At 39.1% G+C, this 23,992-nt stretch overlaps 1 protein-coding gene across 4 annotated transcripts in view; it reads left to right on the top strand.

The window, feature by feature from the left end:
• The window catches only part of GREB1L (GREB1 like retinoic acid receptor coactivator), a 120,140-nt gene that overhangs the window by 37,212 nt on the left and 58,936 nt on the right, over positions 1-23,992 (top strand). For all 4 annotated transcript variants that reach the window (XM_065752578.1, XM_065752579.1, XM_065752576.1 and 1 more), the window contains one exon: positions 14,735-14,838. The gene's annotated coding sequence lies outside the window, so the exon portion shown is untranslated. The remainder of the gene's footprint in view (positions 1-14,734; positions 14,839-23,992) is intronic.

Here is a 23,992-nt window from a genome sequence, read left to right as displayed (position 1 = left end):
TCTGGAGTTGTTTTGCTCTTCCACTTGGGGAAGAATCACAGATTTTTACCTCCCACCTTCACAGTGTCAAGCCCTTGTTCACTGACTTGGACAGACAGAGGCTCTGGCAGGGGGTTGGACTCGATGATCTCTGGAGGTCCCTTCCAACCCTTACAGTTCCATGATTCTAGTATCTGCCCTATGTTTTTTGTGCCTGTCACCTTGATTGTGTTACCTTTCTTTTTTTGCATTTTTTGCCTGTGTTGCCTTGTCTTTATAGCATCAAATTCAAGCTCTTTATCTTCTCTTTCAAGGCCCTCAAATCCCTGAGGTATTTTCCTTCCCATTATCTTCCCCCTGTCTCTCCTTGTTATTAAGATGTCAGCCCCGAGCCCATTCAGCCTGCAGTGCGTAATGGGGCAGACACAGCCAACCTTGATCTAGGGCCAGACTGGCTCTGGACTTGGGTTTTCCTATTAGTTGGTGCAGTCCCATGCCTGCTTCTCTGGGTTTGAGAGATGCTTCTGTTCCTGTGGATGCTTTGGGCAGGATGTGGAGCCTGATGTTTCCTCCAGAATAATCTAGAGGCCGGGTTTAAAGCTGGTACAGCCATGGGGTTTTACAGCAGTGTGGGTAGAAGCCCAGGGAGGCCTTCCCAAGGAGGGGACAGTACTCAGCTGGTGCTGGCAGTGCCCCAGGTGCGGCTGGAGAAGGAATCCAGAGGTCTCAGCCACCTCTGCTCTCCCTGTCACCAGCTTTTATCTTAGAATTCCTCTTTTGAGGAGCAAAAGTAGTGTGGTGGGGTACGGACAAGGATACTGTTGTGTTATAACTGAAGAAACTTCAGGAGGATGCTAACAGGGAAAGGAAGAGGTGAAAGCTTTGTTACTGATTCAGCAGTGTTTCTCTAAGAATTTAAGAGAAAATGAATTCTGCTGAAGTGACCTCTTTTTCACCTCTTACTGGCTTTTGAAAAGCCTGTGTTCCCTAAGCCATCCACACAAACACTTAGCAAATAATGAAAAATCCAAGTGCACGTGCTCCAAGGGACAGTTATGCATTGCTGCTGTTAAGTTAGATGGCTGAAGTTCTTACAGAAAATTGATTTTTTTTTCCATTTTAATAACTTTAAAACACCCTCACTGTATCCAGAAGGAAAATATAGCAACTCCTAAAAAGCAAACAAGAAGCTTTTTGAATCTGAGAACTTTGGTGTTAGTCTCCTTTTGCATGTTTTCCTGTAACCAGGGGTTTTGTTGAAAGCTAAAAAAATAGAACGGGACAAAGTATCCGATCTTACAAAGACCTGTACTTTCTGCAGAAGTACCAGGGAATGGAAGATTATGTTTTTTCTTTTTCAGAATTAGATCTCCAGCAGATTAAATGTTGAACTTAAAAAGAGAGTGTTCTGAGAAGGAAGTGAACTTGAGAAAAACAGGCAATTTAATAGGAATGTTTTAACCTTGCTTTTAACACAGAGTATTTTTGTTACGCTTGCTGACTTGATTGCTTCCATGTCACTGCAGAGCATACTTTCTTTGTTTTGTTTTGTTTTGTTCTTCACATATTCATGGAGAAGGAGTAATCTGCATGCAACATTTGCCTGATATCTAATGTCAGATAAAACAGTTGAGTCTCTGTTTTCCTTCTGAGAGGATTTCCATATGTTATTTCTTACAGTTTTAGAAAGATAAGAAGTACTGTTTTTCTGCTTTGGTAGATGAATGGCTGTGAATGGCACCTTGCAATAAAGTGTTTCAGTGCTGTTCCCATTAGGTCTTTTGTATTTATCGGGAAGGAATCCCTGAGCACGGGCTTGTTTTCTGTGCAAACACGGGGAGAATGTGTGGACCAACAAGGTTGAGCTGACCCTACGTGCTGCTCTGTTCTGTGCAGCTGACTGACATGTTTCAAAGGTTAAGCTAACTGGGGATGAAATGTAATCAGTAGCACGTTGGATCCTTTCCAGATCACACTGGAGGGGTGCAATAACCAGCACTGTTAGCTTTGGGAGAGCAAGAGAGACAGAGGTCATTACCTGTGTGGGTCTGAGCGTGAGGAACCAACTGCCTTCTCTGCTACCTCCCACGTTCGTTTATTTAAATCTTATCTGGAATTGTTATCCTTCTGGCCTCTGGTTTTCCAAAAAGAAAAATGGCTGTTTATTCTTCATATGCTGTAATTTTCATCTTTCTGCTGGTTTCTTGAAGTTTCCTCAAGAAAACCCTGTCAATAGGTGGGATTTGGATCAATGTTTATGGTAGTGGGAAAAGCTGCAAGAAAAAGAGTGGCTTCTTTTCAGATGGCAGCCAACGTCAGGCCAGGGTAAAGCAGTCAGTAGTCTGATTAGAGAGTCGGAGTGCACCAGTAGAGGGAGCTGCTCTTGGTAAAGTTTCCTTCTTTCGGTAGAGATTATATGGTTGGAAGCTGGTGAGAGATGGGGAGTAAAAATCATACAATCCTTAAGAGGCCCTCTGAGCAGAGATCACCTCTATTGCCCTGCTGGCCACACTTCTTTTTATGCAGCCCAGGATACAATTGGCTTTCTGGGCTGCGAGGGCACACTGCTGGCTCATGTCCAGCTTTCCATCCACTAGTACCCCCAGGTATTTTTTGTCAGGGCTGAACTCAATCCTTTTGTCTCCTAGCTTGCATTTGTAGTGAGGGTTGTTTTGATCCAGGTGCAAGATCTTGCATTTGTATTTATTGAACCTCATGATGTTCACTTGTGCCCACTGCTCAAGCCTGTTTAGGTCCCTCTGGATGGCATCCCATCCCTCTGGTGTGTCAGCAGCACCCCACAGCTTGGTGTCATCAGAAAACTTGCTGAGGGTGCAGTGTACCCCACTGTCAGTGTCACTGATAAAGATATTAAGGAGTATTGGTGTCAGCATTGATCCTTGAGACACATCAGTCATCACTGATCTCCATCCAGACATGGAGCCATTGACCTGCACCCTCTGGACTCAATCCTGCAACTGGTTCTTTGTCCATTGAACAGTCCACCCATCAAATTCATATCTTTCCAATTTGAAAAGAAGGATGCTGTATGGCACTGTGTCAAAAGCCTTACTGAAGTCCAGATAGGTGATGTCTCTGGCTTGTCCCTTGTCCAGTGATGCACTGGCACATCATAAAAGGCCACTAGGTTGGTCAAGCAGGATTTGTCCTTGGCAAAGCCATTATGATTCTCCCATATCACCTCCCTGTCTTCCATGTGCCTTAGTGTCTCTTCCAGGAGGATTTGCCCCATGATCTTTCCTGGCACAGAGGTGAGACTGAGAGATCATTAGTTCTTGGGGTCATCCTTTTTACCCTTCTTAAAAATGTGTGCCTTTTTTCCATTCACCGGGGACTTTGCCTGATTGGCACGACTTTTCAAATGTCATTGAGATTGGCGACTGTATCAGCTAATTCCTTCAGGACTCTGGGATGCATCTCATTGGGACACATAGACTTGTTGAAGTTCAGATTCTGCAGGTGATCACAAACCTGATTTTCACTTACAGTGGGAGGAATGTTGCTTCCCCAACCCCCTCCCACCAAACCAAACATTTGAAAGCTGTGCAGTGAGCAGTTATTAGAGAAGACTGAGGCAAAATTTTTTTAAGTACCTCAGCTGCCTTCTTGTCTGTTGTTAGCAGCTTGCCTGTGTCACTCGGTAGGGGGGGGTATGCCCTCCTGGACTTCCTTTTCTGGTTGAGAAACCTGTAGAAGCCTTTTTTGTTCTTGGCATTCCTTGCCAGATTTAGTTCAAGCTGGGCCTTGGCTTTCCCAATTCCATCCCTACGCATCCTATCAGCTTCTTCATACTCTTCCCACGATACCTGTCCCTGTTTTCACTGCCTGTGCATTTTCTTCTTTTTCTTTGGTTCCACCAGGTCCCAGTTCAGGCATGGTAGCGTCTTGCCTTCCTTTTCTGACTTGCTACACCTGGGGATGGAGAGCTCTTATGTACTGAGGAAAGGTTCCCTAAAGATCTGCCAGCTCTGCTCTGCACTCTTACCCATGAGGACAGTTTCTCAGGCTGTTTTGTTGACTCACTCCTTGAAGAGGTGGAAGTTAGCTTTTCTGAAATTTAGTGTCATAATTTTACTCTTTGCCTGTCTCATATCCCTCTAGAGCGTGAGCTCAACCATAGCATGGTCACTGCAGCCCGGGCAATGGGCTGTGGAATAGGAGGAGGTGGAACAGAAGCAGCAAAGCAAAGATAGCATCTCTTAAGAAATGATTTCCTCTTTCTTCCTATCCTCAACCACCCATTTTTTCCAGCTCCATCTCAGTAGTTTCAGTCTTCTTCATTCATATCTGCAGCAGGAGTCTGTTCTAAGCATCAAATAAAAAGGCTTCCTGGAAGGCACCAGAAGTGTGCAGCATATGGTGGGGAAGTACTGCTTATTATCACATTAGGGATTTCAGGGGTGACAGGCAGTGAAGCTAGGATTTTTCTCCCTACTTAGCTTTTACATAACCTGTTCTCAGAAACTGTCTGTACAATAAGAATCTACTAAGCAGGGAACAAAAAATTGCCTTCCTTTTGAATTCATTGAAAAGGTTGCCACTCCACAAAGCATGTTGTTTTCTTTTTAGACCCATGTATGAATATGGCCTTGAAAGCCAATACATGTAGCAGCAATGAAGCCTTTTCTTTGGAAGAAAAAGGAGGCAGATGGTGGATGTACATCTCACAGCAAGTCAGACCTATTGGGCCTGTAGAGAAGATGAGATTAATAAGTGTCTTTGTATATAGTCCTGATTTTTATGTTATTATTAACAGCTGGAAAAATAAATGCCATTTCCGGGATCTCTCTGAGCATTTCAGTTTTTGCATTTTGTAGTTCTCTGTAAAGAAAGCCCTGACTAAAACAGAGGTCTGTACTAGTTAATAGGAGGTAGGTTGGTTATGATGCTGGAGTAAGAAAATGTTACTATTTCCACCTTTATTAGACTATGGGGAATGTAATCACAAGCAGAGAGAACCCCTTATCAGTATTGCCATCCCTTGCTACCCTCCTATACTTCAAGCACAGAATGAACTTTTCCTTATTTCTGAGTCTTCTGAACAGAGAGATCTCTCTGTTTCAGTGTGTGAGAGAACAAGGTGTTCTCTTCCTATTTGTTTTTCTTACTAAATTCTTCTTGAAAGGCCTTTTGTTTCCTAGACCAAATCTTTTTTTCCTCTATGCTAGAGCACTGGAGATGCACCAGGTCTGAACAAAATCACTGTCTTGTCTACGTGAAACCTGAGTATTGGTCCTTCCCAGTCCTGTGCCTTTCACTTGGGCCTTTGTCTACACTTGATTTCTTTTTAATTGCTCAAAGAGCAATGTGTTTGGTTTTTCCACAATCCTTGAAGTAAAATTCAACATCCTTTTTTAGAAGCACTCCTAATCTTTTAGCAAGCAGTGACTAAATTAGACATAATGTCTGTACAGATACAGTTTCTTCTCTACTAGGATAACTCTTGTAGTGCTTGTTATTTGTAGCCCAAATGTTTACTCAAGTTTACTGTCACTTGAGGTAGCTTTCTAGGCTTTACAGAGGTCTTTGTTTGGAGGGCTTCTCAACAAAACCAGTTTTATTGTTGAAGAGGTTTTAGACTCCAACTGCACTCTTAGAGGATTTGATCAGCGCAAATATTGAAGATGGCAAGACCCATTTGTAGTTATCCCACCGAGTCTAGAGAGGAGCCCATCAGTTTGCCAGTGAGGGTCTTCCTTCCAGAGGCTTCTTGCCAACTTTGATGAGGAGCCTTAGGAACAATAAACCAATGTATTCCACCTCCGAGACATTCAATCAGCTGCCCAGACTGGGGTCCATGACAGCAGATGAGGGAAGACTGCTGAGTCAAGCACTCACCCCTATGGAAAAATAACTAGAATTCCTCAAAGACATAAAGGCTTTTAACATTAGAATTTTCTGGAAATTTTTATGGGATTACCACAGTGCTGAGGGAACCCAAAGGAACAAAACTTCAAACAACGTTGCTTAGAAAGGACCTTTGTAAAAGAAATAAGGGATCTGCTTGGATTAAACATCTGAGGATTTCTTTTAATATTCTGAGCTTATCAGCTTGCCTTTTTGTGTAGGATGCTCTGTCACTGTTACTAGATACTTTAAAAGATCACCAATGGAATTTTACTGTCCATGGCTGCCAGCAAAGATAGTGTTGTTGCTCCTCATGAGAGTAAAGGATAACTGGGTTGAAGTGGTTCATTTTAAATGACTACTAGCAGTCTCCACCTTCAGGTTCGGACTGTTAGCTGTAAATATAAACATTTTGGGTGACTCAACAGAGAGTGCTTCTCTGAATGATGAGAAGTGAAATCTCTTAGTTTTGGTTTAATTTCCCTTCTCCTCAGCATAGGGATTTAAGATGAGCCTGGTGCACGACAGTGTCTGGTGCTTTCCCTGCACACAGATTTATATGCCATTTATATTGCACGTGATGATACTTCTTTTCTTAAAGTCTGGTTCCTTCATAGCGCTCCTTACACCTTTCCCAGCATTTTTCCTTCTGTGAACTCATAAAGACATGTTTAAGCCTGACTGCTACTTGGCTAAGAAGTTAACTTTAAAAGCACAGTAATAGAATAGGTGTTCTGATCTGTCAGTCTTCTGTCTCCCAGGTCAGTGTCTGCAGTGTGTTCGCTGCAGTGTGGAGCTTTGACGATGTCTCACAGCAGGGTGGTTTGGGACCAGGTACAGTCACTCCTTCACAGCATCCAATCTGTGCCATTGGATTGTTTTTATTCTTGTGTTTGTCCTGATGTAAGTATGCTGGTACCAGTGTCATCAGAGGGTGTCCTTACCGTGAAATGAGATATCTTCACCATGTCTTCCACCTTTCAGATATGTTTCATGTGCTATTGCAAATCCATCAGGTAACAGGGTGCTTACGGAGCTATTTATGGGATGCCTTGATAATGGGATCTCTTTGCTGATACATACTGTAATTTGTACCTGGACACAGCCGCTGTTTGGGCTTCATGGTGTCTCTCTGACTCTTGTTTTTTTCAGAGTACATTCTCTGCACTTCCCCCTGAGAGGAACCGGTTAGTTGTAGACGCATATGCTTATGAAATCCTGTCACTGCTGAAGCTGGCAGGTTAGTTGCTGTGTCTGTGCAAAAGAAGGGTAGGAAATTTCAGTGTGCAAAGGGCAGGCTGGATTCTTTGCTGCATGCAAGATTTCTGCATGTCCTGCTGCCCACAGGAGATGCAGAGCACACAGCTAGCAAGCCAGAATGTTCTGTCTTCCTTACGGATACTTCATAGCATGACAGTTCACTCGCTAGGAAAGAAAACTAAAGACCCAAATTTCTTTTGAGCATATATAATTCTTTATTGTGTATGGGATAAGACCAAATTGTGGCAATTTTTACAGATTTAGCCTGGAAACATTTCTTTCTCTAACATCTAAATATCTGTACAGACCTCTGTGTCTTGGTTCTTACAGTTTTTTCCTAGGGTTGGAAATCCACCCAGCCCTGTTTCAGGATTGAAATCCTTTGAATGATCCCCTTCTAATAAGTACAACTCTTTTCTTTCCTGTGTTGAGAGTGAGCAAGTGAGACACGTATGCATGCAACACAGGACCCTTCTCATGTGGTGACATGAGAATATTTGCAGTATGTGCCTTCTCTGCAGGTGGCTCTTATGTACAAGCAGAAATAATAAATCTTCTGTTCATCTTGCCTAACAAACATGGCAGTCTTTCCATGGAAATCTGTACGACAGATTTAAAAAGCACTATTAGATCCTTAAAAGGTCACAAGGATTCAAGTGCATTTACCTCTTTAAATGATATAGCATCACAGAACGTGTTATTTGGGAGCTTGTCTATGCTGCTGCACTGTCTCAGCCACATTGCTTCAGATGTCACTTGAAGCAGGAGCAGTTTTTATAACTACACAGTAAACTCAAGGTGGCTTAATGGAAATGATTTCTTCATGTGTCAAAAGGACCCCTTTGTTTCTCATTTTACTCTTTTGTTGCCTGCAGCTAATCTGCTTCTGGGTTATCAGATCCAGGCATCTTACAATGCTGACTCTAGCAGTGGTATTCAGCTGGAATGCTGCCTTTTGTTTACTGGTTTTACCAGGCCTCCAATGCTTTCTTTGGTCATCTGGTGTCTCCACTAATGTGATTTGCACTCCCAGGCTCTGCAGGTAGTCGTGGGCTTTTATAAGGGAATTAGAGGAAGGCCTGCCACCCTGGTTGCTAATGAATCCACAGGGTATTTCTTGTTTATGTTTCATTTTTTTTTCTTTTTTGGGAGGGGGCAGGGAACAGCCTGTGAACTGTTTGTGTTCTTATGCATTTTTTTTCCCCCTTCTGCTCTTTAAGTTGCTTTACTTGGCTCTGGTGACATAAGTGTTTTAAATGAAATAGCAAATCTTGCTGATCAGAACGTGCTTTTTACTTTATTTTACTTTATTTTGAGAGTATATAAATAAATAGTAAGGAAAAATACAAAATACTCAAAGCTTCCTTATGACAAGAAACAGAAGTTGCTCTTTGTGCTACTGAATGTAGCATTGAGAAAGGAAACTGCCTTCCTTCGAGAAAATTGTTTTAATTAAAATAGCAAATGTTGGCATAAATAGGGAGGCTGAGGTGTTTTACAATTCCAATTGCAGCTCAATTAATAAGTCACGTGAGCCCACCAGAGTAAGATATAAGTTGAGAAACACCATTAGTGCAGTCTGTTCGTTCTGAGACAGTGAAGGACATAGTCAACGTAGTCAAGTAAATATTCTGTTAGACTCCGCAAAAGCACGGAGATCTGGGATTTTTTTAAATATGAAATGTGTGTGTGTAGAGAGAGAGAGAATAAATGCTTAAACATTTTGTACTAATTTGATAAAGTAGAGGAGAATTTCAGGCTCTGAGGAGTTAAGTTGGGAAGAATGTCAGATGCTCAGTAAGTTGCCATTCAGTCTGTATCCACAAGCTCTTACTTAACTATCCTTGTTGATCTGAGTGGGGCTAATAGAGTGATTAGTGGTTTCTAGGATTAGGCCTACCATTTTGTTATGGACAGCATTTGGCTTGCACGAAAACAAGCACAATGTCAATGTTTTTCAAGTTTCCTTGCTAGTCTAATTGAGACCTGACCTACAGTGGCAGGATCTGCATATTTTTTATCTCTTTGTAAAATATTTTGTATTTGTTTCTGTTGTTTTAGAACAGAAGATACTGAAGCTGTGATAAAAGCAGAAGGATTTAAATTGGAAATAAATGAGCTCTTTTCAGACAGAAGAAGATGATAGTGAATATATTTATTCAAGTCTACAGAATATAGAGTGATAAGAGTTGTCGTACTGATATGTGGCTTACAGGGTTGAGTCTTTAAGAGAAAGCCTTGGAAATAATAAATTACACAGGCATGTTTCAGTTCCCTTTCTTTCTGCTATTCTGTGTTGTTGATGCGTCATAATTTATCCATGATGTTGGAGATTGTTTCATGCATGTATATTTATTTTTAACACATAACCTGAACATAGGAGCGTTATTTCTGTTAAAAGAATTGCAGTGATGTTGAGTTAGTGTTTGTACTTCAGAAAATGTGTAAAAATTCAGGTGCAGGTTTTTTAATAATGGCCATATTAAGCAAGGGTACGTCGATTGAGCTACTAGGCTGACAGCAGTGCTGAAGGTCCTTGTGACCCAGAAGTTTGTGACCCATGAAATCTCCGTTGTCCTTCTATTGGTAATGTATCCTGAAGTACAGAGGACTGAAAAATGCAACCCAACACACTGATCATGTACAAGTGGAAAATTATTTTGAGCGTATTGCCAAAAATGTCTTTGATACTAGTAGATGTAAGGGGTAGGATTAGATTATGTTCTTCAGCAAATGTTCTCTCAGCACAAATTCAGTAAGGCAGAAGGTGATATTTGCAGGCATGAATGAGGTCTGCTTATTTTTATTTAAAATGATGATTTCAGATGGCTTGGCCATTTTGTTGACTCAGCTTCATGTGCTTTGTGTCAGCGAGCAGAAATCAAAGTATCCTTTCATTAATGTACTTGAGTCTGATTGAAGGAGATAAGTGACAGTAAGGAAATGGGCAGTGTTTTTTCTAAAAATTGTAAATATTCTAAGGTTCCTGAAACAACCCTATGGCATGCAGGCAGGCAGGCAGATTTTACAGCTCTGTCCAGAGCACAGAAGGAAGATAAATCATGGCCATCCCCCTCTCATTTTTGAAATGGTTCAACCCTGGGGTTTAGCTGAAGGACTTAAGGAGTTTTTGAAGTGCAAATAGACTGGTGAAGGGTAAACCTTTTCAGAGTTTCATTTAGATGGATTTTTTTTTCTATGTGAATATCTGGCACCAGCTGAGATCTGGAAGGCCACAGGATTTTTTGTTTTTGATCAATCAAGCAAACAGGACTTGCTATGGGGGTGTACATTCCCTGCATACATATTGATCCTATTGTGTTTAAAAGTAGTTAATTTAATCGGGGCTTTTTGAAATCTTCCTCTGTAAGAGTTGCATTAATGGAGCTGTCATTTCAAGGTCATGTTTCAGTGTCAATAACTTAATAGCGATGGCAGTTGTAGCAGTATTTCAGTTATTCCATTTTAATATTGAACTGTGTTAGAATTGGTTTTACAAAGTACTTAAAAAAATAGTCTCAATTGAAAAATGTTGTTCTTGTCAAACAAGATATTTTCAAAGCAGTCAGATGTTGTTGCTAAATACTTCAACACTAGTCGTTGTGTCACTCTTTGTAGCTGCTTAGGTCAGTATCCTTGGTCTGATCTGTTGTATAGGAAGTTGAACTCCAATAACTCATTTACACCTTGTCCTTTTCTGCAAGGCATTTATAAAGTCTGAGGATTTATCCAGAGCTCCTTATTGTAGTTTTAACCTTTTACCTCACTCTTGGTCTTGATTAGCTGGAAGATGGACTGCATGTTAACTATAAACTCTTCTCTCTACTGTGATAAATATCTGGAATTACAACATGTAAAGATTGTCTCTGTGATAAGACGTCTGTTAGAGTATAGATTTGTAGGGTAGGATATATTTTGCTACTTTTGGTCTATACTCAATGCCAGGACTTCAAAGTATTCAGCTTACAATTTTGGAGCAATGTGGACTGACTAGACTGAGTAGCTGAGTAGGAAGCAGAGTCTTTCATGCAGCTCTTTTAGTCATGTCCCAGTACCATGGAGGTTCCTACATTCAAGTGTTTTTTCCCAACTCAGTGGGGCATTATCACACCTTTTGGTGCGGGATCACTCAGTGGCTCAGAGTGGGAGAGCAACTCTGAAATTAGGATGTGGCTCTGTTGTTGCAGTGCTTCCATGGTTTCTGTTCAAAAAGGACCAAATGTAGCTGATGTTATTTTTTTCTTTTTGCAGCTGATATGCAGAGAGTCTAACTCAAATCCTACTAAAAAATGTGGCTGCAGAAGTGTGTATTGTGATTTTCCCCAGACTTTACATTAAACAGAAAATGTTTGGTTAATAGGCCTCCTGTACTGGTCTTTGTTTTACAGCTCTAGCTTTTATGTCCATTAACCTCATGTGCTGTCAATCTCATGTACTGTAATGATGGTTATTTCCTGTAGTGTTTGAAAACCGATCATGAGATGCCGTTTAAAGCTTCTCTGGGAGAGGAGGAGGTTTCTCTACAAGCCATTCAAGATAAAGGGATTCTCAGAATTTGTGGTATCACTTTTGCTAGTATGTCACTGGGAGATGCTAATATACCCTTCTCTTCGTTGAGTAAGAGACTTACAGAACCACCCAGGACTCTTCTGCCAAGAATTCTGTTTGCACCAACTGGATAATGGACTTGGTGCATTTTGAAGCAAAGATTTTTGCTTCAATCTTATTAGACATGTGAGTTTTAGCTGCAAAATATATCACTCTTAATTTTTTTATAAATAATAATTTAAATTATATGTGCTTGTATGTCAAAATAGTCTTTGCAAATTACGGATTTATCAAGCAGCTGTGATGATGAAATAACATAACTCCCATTATACTATGTGTTCATCCAGTACACATGCTTGTACTGCAATTACAAATTCCTGTAAAATTTAACTGAGCAACAGTGGGTCTGTAGGATGTGTAGGTCTTAATAGAGTAAAATGTGTAGTTTGAAGGAGAACTTGTGTGCCAGGTTGCTGAAACTGTTTCCAAATGCCTTCTAAATTTTGTAGGAATTTTTCAACAGTTTTTGTGCCAAATATCTCCACTCTTTGATTTTGATCACAGGTAAACTTCACAAAATCCTTCCATTGGTTGCTAGGATGAAGAAAGTAAAAAGGCCATCAATGCCACTAACTACAGCTGCAACAAAACACATACTCTTTTTGGCCTTTGATTGTGTCAGATTCCTTTTCTTTGCAATTGTTTTTCTTTTTTTTCACTTGAGAGAGGTTTATGGTGCCGTGTCCTTCAAGTCAGCCCTGTCTTAGGGTTGAAGTTGTATTTCTTTCTGAGTTCCTAGAGGTGATGTTATCTTTTGTTCCCTTAGCAGTGTGGTCATTCCTAAGAGCATCTGTCACTTGGGGCATTGTAAGATGGATGAGTCTCAAGTGAACTGCTGGCTGAAGCAAATGGTGAAAATACGAAAAGCTGAGGGGGCTGGGGTCTTCAGAAGGGACAGACAACAAGGAAGCACTGTTAGAAATCAAAAGTAACCCAGGCCGTAGTGGAAGAAAGAGCCAAGATATACATTGTGCATTACCATATCCCACAAGTCTTGGGAACTGAGACTGGGGACTGATGTATGCTGAAGACATCTTTCTTGGTGAAAATGTCATAGGTTTTCTTCCTGTTTGCAAATAAAGGACGTGATCTGAATGTCATGCAAAGAAATTGTATTTTTGTATCATGCTGTAAGGCTAAGACAAATCAATGCTGTTGTTAGCCAGCAGAAGGGTTGCCTTTTTTTTTTTTTTTTGCATTTCTTAAATAGTATGTGAGAATCTTTCCATACTGAGTGGGTCTGTAATAACAGAACATCAAAACTGAGCTTATTAGTAGCTTTGCTTCTGGAAAAACAGGACATTTAAAATTCTTAGCAGTTTGTCTTTCAAAGGGCACTTCATGTTTTGAACAGTTTCAGCATAGTGTCTGTGATGCAGCCAGACTAGTTCAGTTAGACATTGTAATGGAAAAAAAGTGGTGTGAAAGGACACATCCCAAGCCCCCAAAAAACTGCTTTCAACACACTGACAAGCAAAGTCAGTGCTCCAAACCAAGCAGAGGTCTGTGTTTGCAAAAGCAGCTGGCTGTGAACAAAAGGCGCAGCCCAGTGTGTGTCAAGGTTTGGGAAGGGTCTGGGAGGATCTCGACTTGAAAAATTATTTTGTCACACTATTGGCATTGGTCCATAAGGGGAAGCACTGGTTGAAAGGCGAAGAAATTAAGATGATTAGAAGCTTTAAAGCTTCACAAATGGTAGAGTATCTCTTTTCTCAATGGATGTAAATAATAGATGAAAGACTAAGGGTGACAACAAAGGATCAGGGCGTTTAAGAGAATGTGTGCAGCCTGAATAGCGGTCTGTGGCCTAGGGCCAAAGGTCTTAGCTTTGAGTGTAATTAGAAGAAAATACAAAAATGTCATTACTAGCAGGTGAAATGTTCAGCACGTGTCCGAAAAATAGCAATTTCAGACCCAGGAGCTGCTGGAATTGGATTACTGCCATTCTGCGATCATTAAAGTCCTCACGGAGTCCTCTGGTTTGGTCGGGAACTGAGCGCATTAACCTTGTTGGCCATCTGTGCTAGATCTGCTGCTGGTCTAGCAGGGATGTGGTGCAGGAGTAGAGCTGTGTACGTCTTCGCCTGGAACATAATCCCAAACAAAAACTTTCCTTGGTAAGAGGTAAAAGCTAGAGTTGCTTTCCTCATTAGGCTGATTTCTTAAAATAGGAGGAGAAGGAAGAGGGTTAAAGCTATTCCACTTCATATTTTAAGATCTGGGTTCTCAGTTATAGGCACACATCTTAAAGAATTGTATTCATTCTGTTCTTGACAGTGGTCCAAAGGTGCGGTAGCAGCTTTAAGCCTAAAAACCTATCTATGAGCAAGACAACAGATTCCTTGAAATCCTCTAGCAAAATATTATGAAGTCAAACCAGCTTGTATGCCTAAGAAAGTCTTGTCATAATCCCATTGATGATCATTTAATGCTTTTCCTGATGTTAATTACTGTTCTGTACAGCCCTAAGTAATTTAGGAGGTACTGTTCTGTCTCCTACTTGCTACATCATTGTCATCATTCTTTTGGGTATTTCAGATGTATTCCCTTTTATGAATTGTAATTGCTTTTGGAAATATTTTCCCTTAAATACTTTGTGGGATGTCAAATAGGAGAGAAATTAGCAAATTCTGACTTCATTTTGAAAACTGATCTCTAGTTTAAATAACCACCCACCCATTTAGTCTGCTTCTTTTTAAATGAGGAGTCAAATAATTATTTCTATGTTATCATTTCATTTTGATGTTTCTGTAACAGTTAAATGTCTCATATTGATGTGGTAGATTCCTAATATTACATATGGTGACTTCAGCACCGAAAATGTATGGATCCTGTGACAGACTTGGACTTTTCCTCTGGTAGAATGCACAGAAAAAACAATGCAGTTTCAATCAAATATGCCCTGTACCAGGTGTGGATAGGCAGGTTTTGTTGGGTTGTTATAAAATATTTACTGGCACAAATCATTCTAATGTGTTCTTTTTTTTTTTTTTTTTTTTCCTCTCTTCTTATTTTGCAGGTGGTTAAGAGTTTTAAACAACTTCACTGCAAGACTTCACAAACTCTTAGCTGCCTCCTTTAATCATGACTGCATTTCAGATAGGCTAAAAGGAATCTGAGAAGGTACTGTATCCTTCTTTCCTAATAGAGCATATATGGGGAACATTCATATATGCTGACTACATTTTAAGAATGCTGTGAACTGTAAATTACTAATTTATTTTGCTTTGATCCTGAGTATATTTTAAGTTCTCCAGAAAGGGCTAATGTATTCTTCCTTTTTTTATTTTTATTTTATTTATTTTTTAATATTTCCATTGTGAGGTCAACTTTGTTAATGATAGTTCTTTTGAAGCTGTAACAATTTTCTTCTGATATTGTACTCAGAAGCACTGCAAATACCTAAACTACTAGCTAAATATGAGTTTTATTCATTTGGAGAGTGGATGTTTGTTTGTTTGTCCTCACAAAGGGCTTAAAACAAATGGGAAGAAGAATGCAGATCTTTGTCATGATCAGGATAGATTTGTGCTTCCAACTGAGATTCTCACAAGTGTTTTTTCTGACTTCTTAAAGGGGGAGGCTTGACTTAGTACACAGTATTGAGCTTGCATAGTTTCTTGTTGCATTTAAATAGCCAGTGTACCTAGAAGGCTGAAGATGCTTTATGACCTCGTGCATCCCTGGGGCAAGGGCAGCGTGGAGGCCGAGCAGAGCGAGGGGGTCATTGCCACCGCCTAGGTCCCAAGTGGCCCCTATGGGGTCCCAAAACCTGCCTGCAGGAAGGTTTTACTTGGCAACATCTGGATCATGGTAGAAGTCAGTAAGGGGGGAACCTCCACCGTTTTGCTTCCCTGGGTGCCAGGAAGATGCAACATTCACCTCCTTGATGGGGGTGGGGGGTAGATTCCGTGGCCCTGAAGTTAGGCCTAAACAATTGCGGAGGTCAAAGGACAGCTGAGTGCGGTCAATGAGACACCCTGGGGTGTATTTTGTTACTTAGTAAAAGGAGCAGCATCCTAAAACCCTAAAGGATTCTCTTGAAAATCTGTGTTGTGAAAAGGTTTTATGAGTCTGATGGCAAAAAGTGCTGATTTAGCTAAGGAATGCTTTCTTTTGTCTAAATGAAAGGCTAATCCTTACCAAATGTTGGCAGCTATTATAGTGTGGTCAATGCGGATCTGAAAGGACAGTTAGAGTAGAAGCCTACTTTAGTATCCCAAACGTTTATCATTTTATTGGTTCTGTTACTGAAAAGGTTCCTGAACTTTCACCTTTTGATCCTGAAATGTATATGTCATAATCAACAAGTACGAAGTAAAACCCATCAGTTAGAAATTAAAAGACTGTTTATTAGGGAGCTGCCCCATTCCAGTCACTCTGTGTCTCCTCAGAGATTTGCTTTAGATCATCAGGATACACTCTTGTTTAAATTATAACTTTTTAATCTCCTAACACTTACCAATTGGTTGAAAATATGGAGTTTTTTTTTGTTGCTCTTGAGAAATTTTTGCTGCTCATGTTGTAATGCTCGCAATTAGTTTTAAAGGATACTTTTTGAGTAATTAATTCCAGTGATTTATTTAGCATTATCTTTCTTCAAATTGACAGATTGTGTACACTTAACATTTGGCACAGAAACAGATAAGAAATCAATGTCAAGAGCCAAGACCTTATAAGTAACAAGAAAGGAAATGTAATATCAGCTGTCTTCACAAGAAAGGTGGTGGGGGAAGGAGAGTGTATGTGGCTGAAAAGGTCTAGTGCTTTTTGTTTCCCTTTGGAAAGGGGGGTGGCCACGGGACACAACCCAAGATCTCAGATTCCTTGGCCCTACTGTCTTACACAAACAGTCATTGTCAAATTAGGAAGAAAAAGATACTTGGGAGCCAGTGGTAGCATTTTTATAGTAACTAACTTGGTGGTTCATCGTGGTGTTTAAAAGAGCACTATAAGAAAAGCGAAGAAGAATAAACTGCATAATTTTCAAGGAGGGAAAAAGGAGCAAAGACATTGACAAACAATTTTGTATTTGATTTTTTTTCTCTTTTCATTTTATTTTTGGGAAGAAACTTGACTGCAAATTATGGTTCTCCAAAGAGCTTAATTTTTAAACTCTTTAAAAATGCTGTTTACAGATGCTTAGCATTGATTTATGTCAAGGTTAAGGCACCTTTAAACAAATAAAGTTGTGAATGGCTAAACCTACAAAATACAAATCACCAATTAAACACAGAAGATATTTGTATAGCATTCAGGTTGCTACAAAACTGACACATATTCTGAATTTCTTTTGATAACCCCATCTAAACTCATCAGGAAATGATAGCACGTGTATTTGAGTGGTACACAAGGGAGTTGTCAGATAGGGTAGGGATGGAAGGTCAAGCCTTAACTTTGACTTTCCAGGCCTTAGCGTAATTCTTTTGCAATAAGGCAATAACAGATGAAGAACTAAAGTGATTTATTTATCCATGAGATTGGACTGACTTTTGCCATTGGATCTTGATGAGATGTCTGTTCACAGAACAGAATATCCCATTTCACTTATGTATCCGTATGAAATGAAGAGATAGATAATATCAGCTTAATTAAAACACTTTGGGAAATACATATGTGAGCTGAAATACTCACTTTTATGGCCCTGTAATTTAATTACTCAAGATATGTAACATGGAAGTATGTGTATTATTAAGGTTTTTTCTCATCTAATGTTCTGTAGAGAATTGTTCTATATCTTATAAAATGTTTATCGGGCTTTTTTCCCCCAAAGTAGATTTTAGCCCACAGTAAGGATTTTGCATATAGTATTTTTCTCTGAGTGCTGCAAAAGTAGAATATAAATAGTAGGAGAGCTATTTTCTTCATACTGAATGACAGTATTCACTGCAAGTTTTATGTAAGTGCCTTCAAGAGTGCATAGAACCAGTAAATTCGTTGTGTCGCTGACTCACTAAACAATAATAGCAGATTTGGGAATCAAAATTACCTCTGCTAGCATGTTTATGTCGCAGGTAAATTAAGTCCAGCTTGTAAATGTTCTTAAGACTTTTCCGAAAAAACAAGTAGAGAAGCACATCTGATGCTTCCAATAAATAATAATCATTTTTTCCTCCTAGCAGGACATAAAGACCCCATACATATTGTGTCAGAACAAGTAATGAATTGCATCACAGAACAAATACGACCATTAGAATTATGAGACTGTTCACTTCCGCTACTGAGTGTTAATGTGTATTTTTTTATTTTTTGCATCTTTTAGGTAATGATCAAGGCTTTCCTTTGTGACATCTAAATGGCATTCATTTCTGGGCATTTATATTATATTTCCCATGAACACCTATTGGGATTCTGAAATGTCTGGGAAGAGTAGCTTCAATGGCAGTTTTTCTGTCTAGATATATCCCTTTGAATGTCAAAACTGTTCTTTCTAGGTATATCCCCTGGATACGATGATGCTAATGTTTTGTTCTGTTGATTACTTGTTTGTGGAAAATTTCATCTTACTGAAAGCTTCGATGTTGCAGTAGGCCTAGCAGTGATGTGCATCTTCATTCTCAAACAGGGGCTGCCTCTGGTAATTTCAGAGATGCTTGATAGGGCTTTGTTTATTTTACAGAAGAATTCATGGTATTCTGGGGAGGGGAGAAAGTAGTCAGCTTTGACACATGATAAACACGTGTTGCAGGAAAGGAAAAAGGACTGTACAACACACTCCACAATTCCAAGTTCATTTCCACCATGATTCTATGTGAGACGTTAATCTTTTTAATAGAAATTCTATCAGCAGAATAAACTGTCTGAGCAGGTTGGCTGCAAAAAACATCCACACAATGTTTAACTTTAGGTTGTGTGTTTAAGGTGATTGCGATGGTTTTGACCTATGCAGGACTTTGTGTTTGTTCAATGCTTACTTTTCTAAAAGAAATGGACATGAAAGCAGCTTGCTTTATTACTTGTTTGCCTCTGCATCACTAGCTAAAAGAGGCTGCAGAAGAAAGATACTGCATATGTCTTTCAACCTGCAGAATGCATGGGAGCTTCAGATTTGAAAACAGTCGTTTGTTCCTTTTTAAAACATGTTCTGAGTTCTCATGAGGAGAAATGGAACCATTTTGACCTATCTGAAAATCGTAGTGTTGGATGAGTTGCACAGGAATGTGCTCTGAGAACTTTTGACAAACGTTCTGAGCCTCTCCGCAACAGAAGAGAGGCTCCTTTCCACCTTTGTTGGTTCCTTTCTAGGAGTGATCATTTCCAACTCTCATAAAAGCAAGGGTAACTCTTTTTTTTTTTAAACTTGCTTTGTTTTCAGTCAGGGCATTAGGGAGGAAAAGAGACTTTTTTTTTTTTTTTAAGAGGCTTGTAACCAATAAACCCATCTATGCATTTTTATACCAATGCTTTAGTGAAGGCAGTTTGATTTCTCAAGACATTGTTTATTCCTTCTTGATTTATTTTGCCTTTTTAATCTAGAAATCTGTGGTATGGATTCCTTCAGTAATCTGAGAAAGAAGCAAAAGTTGATAGTGCTTTCAGAAGGATTGCACGTTTTATGAATTATGTTGATGTGGGAAACAGAATTTGTGAGGCTCTTGGCTGCTAAGTATCCTGGTTTGTGCCACATCACAGCCATGTGGAGCCCATCTGGTTTTCAAAGTACTAACCCCAGCAGAAGGGTAATCTGGAGGTGGCTTTCTGGTTGCATATTTGAGAAACTGCCACACGATGACTCCAGTTCTGCTGGCTTCAAGTGGTAAAAATGAGCTGCTTACAGCAAAAGAAGGGATGAAGCTTAAAAGTCCTACTGCAGAGCTTCAGTTTTAGTCTTTTACAGCTGTCAAACATCAGAACAGGTATCAGGTACGATGAAGACTGGGAAAAGAAAGTACTCAGTAGATATTCCAAACAGATTGTCTCTGTTTGGAAAGTTCCAATAGCCAGTGAAACTTGTATTAATATTATGCTTCACACTGGGATTTTTTTTGTGTGTGTGTCAGTTAATGCATTTTTTTTTTTGGATTTAAGAATATCTCTGCAAGATTATAGAAATTATTTTCTATTGATTGGCAGTAAAAAATGTTCCTGGCTCCTTTATTTAGTAGTTAGCATGAGAGTGGGAAAAAGAAAAGCTGCCTGTGTTAATTTTTAGTAGGGATTTTAATGCTTACAGCATAGAATTCAATGTTGAGATGTTTCAGAACATGTTACATTTTATGGTACAGAGTACTAAGGGTCTGATTTACATATGAGTTTTGCTAATCCACAGTGCAAAGTCCTACTCCATTGTCATTACTGAAAAGAGTAAAACAGTGCTAAGCAGATGAGTATGTACTTACAGGACCAAGGTCTTAAGGCAGATGAAGAAAACTAGCATAGAGCGTATGTGCAAGAAAAAATGAGTAAGAGTTGGGATCAAATTGATTAAATGTAAGGATTCAAAACAACATGGGTATTATTAGTTTCACGTTGTGATTTTTGTTAGACCAGCAGTGCTGAAGAGTTGATTGCAAATTTTACTGACAAGGCCTCTAAATGATGTTTAGGGCTATTGGTGAAGCAGTCAGCTGCTCACAGTCAGGCCAACTTAGCTTAATAGACCGTCATGAAGTCAATTTTTACTAGCAGTGCAAGTTGAAATGCCACCATTAATACTTTGTTGTATGCCTCCTTTGAAATACTGGTAGTTTTCCCTTTCACTTTCTCAGAATAGAAGCAGTCTGTCAGGAAAACAAACAAGCAAACAAAAAATAAGTGATTCTTGAAGCTAAACAATTTAGAGATAGTAATCAACGTTAAAATTCTTGACAAATGTGGAATTGTATTTCTTTTTTACATGGATATCAGGAGTCTTCATTGAGTTTCTAAATCAAGGAAATGTTTTATATATATATAAATATATGCTTATATCTAAATAAGGTATTATTAGACAGTGTTAGACAGGTATTATTAGATGTTGTAAAAAATATTAAATCTACATTAAAACTTTAGGTTTAAGTTAGCTAACTGATGTGGCTGAGAAGACACATTCCTATGTTATAGATCAATGTTAACTATGTAAAAATACCATGTCTGCAGAAGTTCTTAGTTTGTTTTACTTATTAACACTAAATGTATTTTAGCTAGTAGCTTGCTATCAGAATATGTTTCGTCAGTAATGCCTATATGTCTATGTATATATTAAAAATAAAAAAAAATAAATGAAAACCTTTAGGCCTGGAAACAGGTTCCAATTTTGATTACATAGTTTTTGGGAACTTACTTGAGATCAGAGAAACATTTCAGTTTCGCTACATTGGGCTATAGTTATTTAAACCATGCTTATATTAATTACATAGATTAATTATTCATTCATTAGTTTCATCTGCTGTAGTGTTAGTGGTGGTACCCCTAAGTTTTCAGACATGTAACTTTCCTGATTGTGCTAAGACAGAGTTTTCGGGAGCCTTAATTCATGTCTGCAACTAATTGGTAGACCAAAATTACGCAGCCAAATCTGCCTTGATCCTAGAGTTGAGATTAAGCACCATTACTGATTTAGTTGTATTGCACTGGCATTAATAATACGGTTAATAGCCCTATTGATTTAGGAGAAATGCTATAAATGGTGAAAGCTATGGAGTGAGCTTGTTTTAAGAAGGTAGGATGAGATTTTCGGAAGCACTCCTCGGCGATTTCCTTGATTGCAGAGGTAGCACAGTGTGAGCACATCTTTGGTTGAAATTGATGAAGTCTTTCAACATTACCAAAAGTAAAAATGAAAAGCTAGATTTTTATGATGATTTTTTTTCTGAAGGTTTTTACGTTTAAATAAAAGAGAAAAATGTCCCTTTTTGTTGAAGGAAATATTACTGAATTGAATAATTCAAATAATTGAATAGAAATATTCAATTCCCAGTGTACATAGTGCATGGTAGCCTAAAAGGGTTTGCTTCAGCATTCACAACTTAATTTTAAAAACCTTGGAAAACCTTCACAGTAACACAGTAACATCTCTGCTAATTTTATAATATCATTTAATGGACTCAAAGAAGCCTTGCAGTCAGAATGGGTTGAATCAACATAATTAACTTCTGAAGGCTTCTGTTTCATGAAGGACGTAAGTCTATTTGTGTACAGCTCAGGCTTCTCTGTGTATTTTTCTCATTCTCATATAGTTATGTGAAACCTTTTATATTACTGACAAATTATTTTTTTATTAATTCTTCTACTCTTTTATTGCCCTTATGTTCAGATTTGTTGTCATCTTTCTGCACTCTTCCACAAACCTATATTGAAGAACTTTCCATGAAACATCAAAGGGAAACATGAAACGATGGGAGAAGAATTAAAAGGATTTAAATTCTTTATCGTTATTGACTTATTTAAATTATTATAAACACAAACTACAGTTTGTTTATGGTTTCTAAGTAGGTTCATTTTTCCACAGTAGTCCATCAGAGGGAGAAGAATTAGGGAAATGTTTGGGGAGTTTGTTTGGTTGGGGGTGTGCATGTGAACAATTGGGTGGGTGAGGATGGTAAAAGAGGCAGTAAAAGTCGGTGTATGCATGCAAGTGGTGACAAGACATACAGTGTTTATTTGTAGATGAGCATTTGCATGCATAGGACGTTCTTCGCATGTGAAACCTAGTTGTATGCTTATGGCAGCCATCAAAAGATGTTCCTTGTTTCAGAGTAACCTGATAAACGTTGCAGTTTTGCTCCATCAGTGTTCCAGTCTTTTTAGAATACTTTCAGTAATTTTTTCTGTGTTCAGGTAGGCATTCACCTCCTTAAACGCTTATAGCATAGTCTCATTTATTCACAGATACTAGCTCCTCATGATTATTGTGTATTGTGCAATCACTGTGGGTGAACTCACATAAATTAAGTAGTCAGATGTTTTCTTTCATCTGTCCATTGCATCTTTTTTGTTGAGGAAATGGCATCAGAGGTAGTTTGGCCCATGCTCAGTCCTTGAATCATCTCAGATCTCGCGAGGAATGTGTTCAGCATCCCCAGCCTTCCTCTGTTTGTGGCATGTGAGCTCAGACTACCTGGGATTCAGCATCTGGTTTCTGAGTTGGAGCTATGGTCTGGAGGAAACGAAATCCAGCCCAAGCTCTATGTAGTTCAACTCACAAAGCCTCATGTGTGGGAACCTGGCCGAATGGTTTTCAGCTCCAGTTGGGGCTAAGGAGCACTGCTGTCAATCTGGCATGGTTTGACTCTAACCACACACTGAACTTTGAAACAGTACTTGAAAACTTCAGACTTGCAAAAGATTACATCCAAAGATTCTGGGAAAGCTTTTGCAGAGCATTTGAAAGATGAAGGAAAACACAGGATGTTGAGCAATCAAGTGCTGAGCTCGTAACTTAAAGCTACTGAATGACAATTCTGTAAAACTTGAGCTCAACTTTGGGAGCCTTCTGTAACGTAGCAGCTCACAGTGTATTCTGAGTTTGATTGCAGCTGTAAACTCTTGATGTGTGCTAATATTATGTTAAAAAGAATTAGAGACATTCAGAGTTTTAAATAGGTGACTGAGTTTCAGATTTTGTTTCTTGGTTATTTTTCTTTTTTGGCCTCAGTGCTACATCACTGAGTTCTCTTAGTTCAGGTGTGAATTCTACTTTTAGCGTGTTTTTTATTTTGTGAGCTGTGCCTGAAGACTATGGGGATGTCTGGTGCAGTCAGACTGTAGCAGCCTACATATTAACACTATTTGGGATGTGCTTTCTGTTTCTCTTTGGGGGAGTACCTTTTTATCTGCATCTGGCAAAGGAATTTTTCAGATCCCATGTAATCTGGTTCAGTGCTCCAAGTACAGGTAGATATTAGTAATTGATTAAGAAAAAAAAGACCCTTGGCAGGAAAAGTAAGTGTTCTTGGTCTTTCATATGCCTTACCTTGATGTTGGTAGTGACAACACCAGGCTAAAAGACTAGATTCTAAGTAATATAGCATGTTATCATTATTTTCTTCAAAATAAATGAAAGAATGTAAGAGAGCTCTTGTCTGTATAATATAGTAGTTCTTTTTTTTTTTTTCTGGAAGACTTTGTGAATTAATTGTCTTGGCACTCACCAGATAAAATTGTAAACTTTTTTACAGTTGAGCTTGAATAACCCTAACACAGACAAAGGCAGGGTGAGAATCTCAGGATCTTGAAAGGACTGTGGGGGTAAAAGGGATCTTACAAAGGCTATGAGATAAGGTACCTGTTAATGAGAACACTATAAGTTGCATTATTGTATTGATTCCCATATTAAGTCTTTCTACTTGTTGGCATG

This window comes from Cyrtonyx montezumae, unplaced genomic scaffold (assembly GCF_038088225.1).
Source record: "Cyrtonyx montezumae isolate F1298 unplaced genomic scaffold, pur_monq_1.0 scaffold_8, whole genome shotgun sequence".
NCBI classification, from domain to species: domain Eukaryota; kingdom Metazoa; phylum Chordata; class Aves; order Galliformes; family Odontophoridae; genus Cyrtonyx; species Cyrtonyx montezumae.
This window is presented reverse-complemented; position numbering and strand designations above follow the sequence as displayed.